The sequence below is a fragment of the Lynx canadensis genome, chromosome A2 (assembly GCF_007474595.2).
Source record: "Lynx canadensis isolate LIC74 chromosome A2, mLynCan4.pri.v2, whole genome shotgun sequence".
Classification (NCBI taxonomy): Eukaryota; Metazoa; Chordata; class Mammalia; order Carnivora; family Felidae; genus Lynx; species Lynx canadensis.
The window spans coordinates 974159-983582 of record NC_044304.2 but is presented as its reverse complement, the minus strand read 5'-3'; positions in this window follow the sequence as shown (position 1 = coordinate 983582).

Genomic DNA, 9424 nt, shown 5'->3' with positions numbered 1-9424 from the left:
GGGAGGCCAGGGATGTCCCTCCACACCCTGCGGTGCACAGGACGCCCGCAACACAAGCAACCCCAAATGTCCACAGAGCAGAGGTTGGACGACCCCGGTTTAACCCCGTTGCTGAGTAAAGAGAAAAATACAGCTCTAAAAGCACCCTGGGCGGGGGAGGGGGGGGTACTGGAATTCCATTTTCTGGATGCTTACTTCCTGCAAGAACCAAGGAACCCCCCCCCCCATCTGTCAGATGTCTATCCACGGAGGGGGTGGCTGCAGGGGAGAACCCTAGCTGCCACCATGTCCCTCAACCCTGCGGGGCCCTGAGAATCAATCCGCAGGTGTTTCTCTTAGTTTGCAAAGCATCGTGATGTCCGCGTTTATTCCTGGTAAAACAACATCCCAGGAAACAATGCTGCTCACAGCTGGTCACTTTCCTTTTTCTCTTACAAATAAAAACTCAGATTAATATGTCCTTTAGTGTTCGGGCTTTTTTTTTTTTTTTTTAACGTTTATTCATTTTTGAGAGAGAGACAAACAAGAGTGTGAGCAGAGAGAGAGGGAGACACAGAATCAGAAGCACGCTCCAGGCTCTGACTGTCAGCACAGAGCCTGACACGGGGCTCTAGAATTATGAATGGTGAGCTCGTGGCCTGAGTTGAAGTCAGAAGCTTAACTGACTGAGCCATGCAGGTGCTCCATGTTTTTTGTTACACAGATCTCTCCACCCCTGGAGGTGTCCCTCAGACTAATGTAGAGCCCCTTTTGCTGATTTTTTTTTAAATTTTCATGCTGTTTGATAGGCATATTAAAAGCAAAGACTAGATTTTCTGCGTGTAAAAAATGAAACTCCTCAATGTATTTTTGTGCCTATTTTTTTATTATTTAAAACAATTTATGGGGCGCCTGGGTGGCTCAGTCGGTTAAGCAACCGACTTCAGCTCGGGTCATGATCTCACGGTCCGTGAGTTCGAGCCCCGCGTCGGGCTCTGTGCTGACAGCTCAGAGCCTGGAGCCTGCTTCGGATTCTGTGTCTCCCTCTCTCTCTCCTGCTCATGCTCTGTCTCTCTCTGTCTCAAAAGTAAATAAAAACATTAAACAAAAATTTTTTTTTAAACAATTTGGGGGCGGGGCACCTGGGTGGCTCAGTTGGTGAAGTGTCTGATTTCAGCGCAGGTCATGATCTGACAGTTCGTGGGTTCCAGCCCCGTGTCAGGCTCTGTGCTGACAGCTCAGAGCCTGGAGCCTGCTTCAGATTCTGTGTCTTCCTCTGTCACTGCACCCCCCATCAATAAACATTAAATACATAAATAAATACATAAATAGAATGTACATAGTACAAACTGGGAGCCAGGGGCTGGGGGAGGGGCAGTGGGGAGGGGCTGCAAACGGGTATGGGATTTCCTTCTGGGGTGGTAAAAATGTTCTATGACAAGATAAGAGTTGATGCGTGTGCAACAGTGTGCATGTGCTCTCTGCACCGCACCACTGAACGGGACCCTCTAAAACAGCTAACTTTATCTTATGTGAAATTCACCTCCAAAGGAAAAACAAAGAAAGACATACAGGGTAAAAAGAAGTCATCTTTGCCTTCTTCCGTCCTGTCTCCGTGCCACCTCCATCGCCTTCCAGGACAGGAATGGGCACCTTCTCTGAAATCCTCTCGCCCAGACCACCTGTCTGCGGTGCGAGGCCCCCCTCCCTCAGGGGATACTGCGGTCAGGCTGTCGCAGACACGTGGCCTGTAAAACGCATCCCTGCATCAACACAAAAAACTCCAGTCTGAGTGGCAGAAACCAAAGGAGACCTCTCCCCGCCCGCCCAAATCCTTCTCACAGAAGTCGGCACAGTCTGCACGCTAAGGGTAGCACTGAGCCCAAGAGGGGGACTCTCAAAAATAAATTCATTAATTAAGCTAATAAAATTAATTAATTAATTAACATTATGTATTTAAGATGAACCAACTAAAATTATTTACTTTAAATAAATACATTTTTACTTTAAATTTTTAAAAAAATTTTTAATGTTTATTTTTGAGGGAGAAAGAGAGAGAGAGAGAGCATGATTGGAGGAGGGGCAGAGAGAGAGGGAGGGGATCCCAAGCAGGCTGTGAAGTGTCAGCTTGGGGCCCGACGCGGGGCTCAAGCTCATGAACCGTGAGACCATGACCTGAGCCGAGGTCAAGACACTTAACCGACTGAGCCACCCAGGTACCCCCAAAATAAATGTTTTTTAATATTAAAAAATAAATAAAGAGAAAACAGAAGCACCTGGTGATTCAGTCGGTTAGCATCCGACTCTTGGTTTCGGCTCAGGTCATGATCTCACAGTTGGTGAGATCGAGCCCAACATTGGGCTCTGTGCTGACAGCTTGGGGCCTGCTTGGGATTCTCTCTCTCTCTCTCTCTCTCTCTCTCTCTCTCTGCCCTTTTGTTCGCTCTCTGTCTCAAAATAAATAACTAAACTTTTTTAAAAGGCCTCAAAATCATTAATCCATCTTTAAAAAAAAATTTAAAAAGTAGAGGCGTCTGGGTGGCTCAGTCGGTTGAATGTCTGACTTCAGCTCAGATCATGATCTCGCGGTTTGTGAGTTCAAGCCCCACATTGGGGGGGGTCCGTGCTGTCAGCTCAGAGCCCACTTCAGATCCCCTGTCCCCCTCTCTCTGCTCCTCTCCCGCTTGTGTTCTCCCAAAAATAAATAAATAGTTTTGAAAAGGAACAAAACAAGACAGACGGGATCGCTCACACATCCCCTTAAGAGCCCCGTGTAGCCTCCCCAACCGCTAAGAATCGCGTGGGCACATGTCTGCATCCCTGGCCTCAGTCCTGATAAGCTGTGCAGTTATTTGTGGGCTCCCTAAAGCATCCACACCCACAGCCTCGCCCCCCCCCCCCCATCTGAGGGGCCTTGCCTCCTCCAGGTCACTCAGCGAAGCAGGGGTGGCTTGTTGGTAGCGGGCCTCTCAGCGACACCAGGTACAACCTGAACTCCTTTAGAAATGCAGCCTCTTGGGCCCTGACCCAGACCCGCCGAATCAGAATTCTGGGCTGGGCCCCCCTGGGGGTTCCAGTGCTCTTGACTTTGAGAACCAGGCCCCGAGAATCAGTAACTTTGCTCCCCCACGTTTGCAATGTCTGGAGATGTCCGTGGTCCTCACGACTAGGGGTGTTCCTGGCATAGAGTGGGTGGGAGCCAGGGATGCTGCTGAATCCCACGTAAGCAAGAATCATCCACCCCAAGTGCCAATAGTGCCAAAGTTAAGAAATCCTGCCCCAGAGCCCACGATGTACTAACCATGGTGAGGGACCCTGGACTAGGGTCCTGGGGCTCCGAGCCTCAGTTTCCCCACCTGTAAGTTGGAATGATGACAGCACTCATTCGTCTTCGGCTGTTGCAAAGACAGGGACAAGCCAGGCCAAGGAGAGACCCAAACCCCGGGTCTGGGGTGGGGGGCGGGAGGGTCTATTCGGCGGCAGACCCCGCCCCGTAAAACGGAGGCTCTTCTCCGACTTGGCGATATCTACTCGGGGCAATAGGGGCCCTTCCTCAGGAGAAGGCAGTGCCCCGCGTCAGGGTTTGGAAGAACCCCCTTGCCCCTGTACCCCCCCACAGCTCGGTCCTCTACGTCCCAACGTGGAGCCCGCGTGGCCCCAGAGCTACGGGGAGGGACTTGCGCCACATCCCGCCCCCGCTCTGGAAGAGCAATTTCTATTGGCCATCAGGCAGCGGTAGCCAGGTCCTATTGGCCGACAGGCGTGTAGCGGCGAGTGATGGACGGGCTGGGGCGGGGCCTCCAGGGCCCTGCCCGGGATGTGCGCCGGCAGGCAAGCCCTGGCTCGGCGCGGGCTGGGTGGGGACAGGGGCGGGGCTGCGGCTATGGTGGGGGCGGGGCTTGCAGAGCGCCCCGCCCACCGCCGGACGGGCCTGCCTGGAGGGGAGTCTGCGGGTCCTCAGCCGCCACCACTTTTCCTTTCTCAGACGAAGCAACTCGGCCCCTGCTACCCGCTTTTATTTAACATGTTATCTCTGCCTCCGATTTCCGCTCAGGTCGTGATCTTGTCCTTTTGGGGTTCGAGGCCCGCGTCGGACTCTGTGCTGACAGCTCAGAGCCTGTCTCTCAAAAATGAATGATAAATGTAAAAAATATTTTTTTAATGTTATCTTCAACACTGTGGGGTGTTGTTGTTGTTTTTGCATTACCTTTGATTTTTAAATATATTCCAATAAAATAGTATTTACAGGGGCGCCTGGGTGGCTCAGTCGGTTAAGCGGCCGACTTCAGCTCAGGTCACGATCTCGCGGTCCGTGAGTTCGAGCCCCGCGTCAGGCTCTGGGCTGATGGCTCGGAGCCTGGAGCCTGTTTCCGATTCTGCGTCTCCCTCTCTCTCTGCCCCTCCCCCGTTCATGCTCTGTCTCTCTCTGTCCCAAAAATAAATAAACGTTGAAAAAAAAAAAAACAAAACATTGAGTAATTAGAGGCACCTGGGTGACCCAGTCGGTTAAGCACGTGACTCTTCATATTGGATCAGGTCATGGTCTCACGGTTGGTGGGCTTGAGCCCTGTGTCCTGCTTTGGAGTCTCTCTCTTGCCCTCTCTCTGCCTCTTCCCTGCTCGCTTGCTCTCTCTCTCTCTCCCAGAATGTATAAATAAACTTAAAAAATTAAGTAATTAGACACAATTATCAATTTCTGCAACATCTGTATAAAGATAGAATTCACATACCATACAATTCACCCATTTAGGGGCCCCGGGCTTCTCGGTCAGTGGAGCGTGCGCCTCTTGATCTCGGTGGTGAGCTCCTGCCCCACGCTGGGTGTAGAGATTACTTAAATAAATAAAAACTTACCAAAAAAATGCACCCATTTAAAGTGTACAGTTCAGGGGCGCCTGGGGGGCTCAGTCGGTTGGGCGTCCGACTTCGGCTCAGGTCACGATCTCGCGGTCCGTGAGTTCGAGCCCCGCGTCGGGCTCTGTGTTGACGGCTAGGAGCCTGGAGCCTGTTTCGGATTCTGTGTCTCCCTCTCTCTCTGCCCCTCCCCCGTTCATGCTCTGTCTCTCTCTGTCTCAAAAATAAATAAACGTTAAAAAAAAATTTAAAGTGTGTACAGTTCAGTGATTTTTAGTACATTCGCAGAGCTGTGCATCCGTGACCATAATGTATTTCAGAACATTTTCATCTCTCTGAAAAGACTGCATCAGCAGTCACCCTCCACACCAGACCCCTGGCACCCACCAATTCCCCTGACTCTACGGATTTGCTCCTTCTGGACGTCTCATGTGAGTGGGACACACAGCATCTGTCCCTTTGTGTCTCCTTTCACCGAGTGCGATGTTCTCAGGGCTCACCCCCTCTGTGTGCCAGCCTGCCGCTCCTTTTTACAGCTCAATACTATTCCAGCGTGCTGGACCACATTCCGTTCATCAAAGGGTGAACATTCGGGCTGCGTCCACTTCTTGGCCGTTGCAAGTAGTGCTTCTGGGAACACGTGTGCACAAGTTTGTGTGCGGACATGTGCTTTCTTTCGCTGGATCGGATGGCAACTCCGTGTTTAACCCTCGGAGGAGCGGCCGGCCTGTTTTCCGCAGCGGCTACACCGTTTCGTGCCTCCACCTGCCTGTGTGCGAGGGTTCTGACGTGTCCGTACCCTCACCAGCACTTGTTATGGCCTGTCTTTTTTTTGTTTTTTAACGTTTATTTATTTTTGAGACAGAGCGTGAGCTGGGGAGGGGCAGAGAGGGAGGGAGACACAGAATCCCAAGCAGGCTCCAGGCTCTGAGCCATCAGCACAGAGCCCAACGCGGGGCTCGAACTCACGGATCGTGAGATCATGACCTGAGCCGAAGTTGGACGCCCAACCGACTGAGCCACCCAGGCGCCCCGATGGCCTGTCTTTTTGAAGGTAGCCGTCCTAGCAGGTGTGAAGAATCATCTCAGTATGTTTTGGGTTTGCATTTCCCTGATGACTCAAGATGTGGAGGTGACAATGATTATTGAACACCTACTATGCACCAGCTCCTTTCCTGGGCTCTAGACACAGGGCTCTGGAAAACAGACTTGATCCTTGCCCAGCAGAGCTCCTGAGCAATGGAAGGGGACAGATGACAGTCAAGGAGGACAAAAGAAGGGAGAGGTCGTGCCGTTGGGGTGAGTATTCCGTGGAGGGCTGGAGGCAGGTGTGGCCTTCACAGGGACTGAAAGGCTGAGGTACATGAAGTGGTCAGGGAAGACATCTCTATGGAGGTGACACTTTCCCAGAGCCCCAAACAATGCAATGTTTTCTGTGGGAGAGCATTCCATGCATGGGGAACAGCCAGTGCAAAGGTCCTGAGGCGGAGCCTGGCTCAGCATAGTCAAAGCAGGGACAAGATCCTGCAGGTTGGAGTTTGGCGAACTCAGAGGTTCACGGAGGAGAAGCCAAGAGAGCCAGAGAGTGCCGGCACTTTGCAAAACCCTTCGGCAGTTTCCATTAAAGCTATATTCATGCATATTCTCTGACCATACAAATCAACTCCTGAATAGATAAGCACCTGTTATGGACCTAACTGCGCCCCGCCCCCCATTTATACCTTGAACCTGCCAAGAGCTCAGAATGTGACTGTTTAAACACGGAATCTTTGGGGCGCCTGGGTGGCGCAGTCGGTTGGGCGTCCGACTTCAGCCAGGTCACGATCTCGCGGTCCGTGAGTTCGAGCCCCGCGTCGGGCTCTGGGCTGATGGCTCGGAGCCTGGAGCCTGCTTCCGATTCTGTGTCTCCCTCTCTCTCTGCCCCTCCCCCGTTCATGCTCTGTCTCTCTCTGTCCCAAAAATAAAAAAATAAAAAAAAAAAAAAAAATAAACACGGAATCTTTAAAGAGGTGATTACATTAAAACGAGGTCACAAGGGCGGCCCTGATCCAGTGTGACCGGTGTTCTCATAACAAGAGGAGACGGGGACACAGAGGCACACAGAGGGACGACCCTGGTGGGGACACTGGGAGAAGACAGCATCTATACACCGAGGAGAGCCACCTCAGGAGAAAACGGCAGACATCCTGATCTCAGACCCCCCAGCTCTAGGAGACAGGGGGTGTGACCAGCTCCCCCACCCGTGTTATAGACACGTCCGCACCAGAGAGTTGTTTCACTCCCTAAAATTGCCCTGCGCCCCACCCGTGCCCACCCTCCCCAGGCCCCGGCAACCCCACCCCTTCGTGCTGCCTGCCTAGCTCGGCCTGTGCGTGTGTACTTTGACTAAGCTATGCAGGTGAGATACGTGCACGCTACTTTCTAAGGCATATCTTCATTGTCTAAATGTTAGTTCTAGGTGTGTCTGCGAGGATGTTTCTGGATGAGGTTATGACGCGTGTTGGTGGCCTCAGCAGAGCAGAGGCACCACTCCCTGCTGAGTGGGCATCCTCCAGTCGGTCGTGGACCTGAACTCGAAAGAATGTGAAGGGAGGGAGAATTTGTGTCTTCTGCCTGGGCACTGGGGCTGAGCCCCGGCCTGGGACCCACACCACCAGCCCCTCCCGGGTCCCCAGCCTGCGGATGACAGATCGTGGGACTTCCAGCCTCCATAACTGCACGGTCCAATTCCTCATAGTAAGTCCCTGTCCGTATAGCCGTTCTCATGTTCTTTTTTTTTTTTTTTTTTTTTTGAGAGAGAGAATGTGAGCAAGAACGGGGGAGGGGCAGAGAGAGAGGGAGACACAGAATCCGAAGCAGGCTCCAGGCTCTGAGCCGTGAGCACAGAGCCTGACTCGGGGCTCGATCTCACAAACAGTGAGATCGTGACCTGAGCCAAGATCAAGATTTGGACGTTTAAGGGGCGCCTGGGTGGCTCAGATGGTTAAGTGCCAGACTCTTGATTTCGGCTCAGGTCGTGATCTCACCTTTGTGAGTTCCAGCCCTGCATTGGACTCTGGGCACGGAGGCTGCCTGGGATTCTGTATTCCCTCTCTCTGCACCCCCACCTCTCCCTCAAAATAAATAAATAAACTTTACAAAAAAAAAAGATTTGGACACTTAGCTGACTGAGCCATCCAGGCACCCGCCGCATTCTCATATTCTTATATGTCCTGTGGTTCTGTTTCTCTGGAGAACCCCGACTAATACAAGCTCCCAGGGGCTCCTCCCAGCACCTCCTTCTCTGCTTCCAAGCCCTACTCCTGCAGTGGGACAGACAGACAGGAGGGACAGAGGACAGGAGGGGCAGGAGGGGCAGGAGGGGCAGTGGGACAGGAGGGACACGAGGAGAGGGGGACAGGAGGGACAGGAAGGGCAGTGGAACAGAAGGGACAGGAGGCCCAGGAGGGACAGGAGGCATGGGTGGGGCAGGGGTGAGGAGTCTGGCCAACTTGGGAGAAGGAGAGGGCTGGATTCCCGGGAGAGGCTTCCTGGGAAGTCCCTGGCCTCCCGGTGCCCCCTCCTGTGTAGCCCCCCCTCCCCACCCCACCCCTAGGCATCTGGGTGAGTGGTGCTATTTTAAGTCACCCCCCACTTCCTTCCTCACCCCTGTCAGGAGCCCACTTCCTGACTGGGTCTCACTCGCTCTGTCCTCTCAGGGTCGGGTAAAGACAGACTTGCAAGTTGGGGTGTTTCTAGGGCCCCAGACCCGGAATTTGGGCTTCCCTGTCCATTCCACAAACCAGGAGCGGCCACGTAATTTGCAGATCGCAGTCCAAAATGAAAATTTTGAAAAGTTCAAAATGAAATTTTTTTGTTCAAAAATCAGTAGGAATTTCAAGACAGCAGCCGCAGAGCAATAAAGCACGGGTGGGACCCTTCGGAGCCTGAGGCTCTGGGCGACTGCACAGGTCCCAGCCCCCCGAAGCTGGTGCCGCCCTGAACATCTGGGGCTCTCCCCACACTTCGTGGCTCCATAAACTTGTATTTATCTACTTTATTGTGGTTAAATACACATAACATCAAATTCACCATCTGAACCCCTTCCAAGCACACAGCTCAGCAGCATCAGGTGCACTCACACTGTGGTGCAGCCGCCCCCACCGTCCATCTCCAGAACTTTCCATCTCCCCAGACCGAGACCCTGTCCCCACGAAGCACGGACTCCCCGCCCCCTGCCCCACCCCTGGCTCCCACCATCCGCTTTCTGTCTCTGTGGATGGGACTCCTCTGGGGACCCCCTGTGCGTGGGGTCACGCGGGACGTGTCCTTCTCTGTCTGGCTCCTGTCACTGCGCACAGTGTCCTCCGGGTCCCTCCACGCAGTGGCAGGTGGCAGGACGTCCTAACTTTCGTGGCAGGTGTGTTCCCTGGTTCAAGTCCCTGCTCTCACTCTTGGGCAGATGCCAAGAAGTCTAAACATTAATTTCAAAAAAATTTTTTTTAATGTTTATTCATTTTTGAGAGAGACAGAGAGAGTGTGAGCGGGGGAGGGGCAGAGAGAAGCAGCCTCCAAGGGCAGCCTCCAGGCCCCGAGCAAGCTGTCAGCGCAG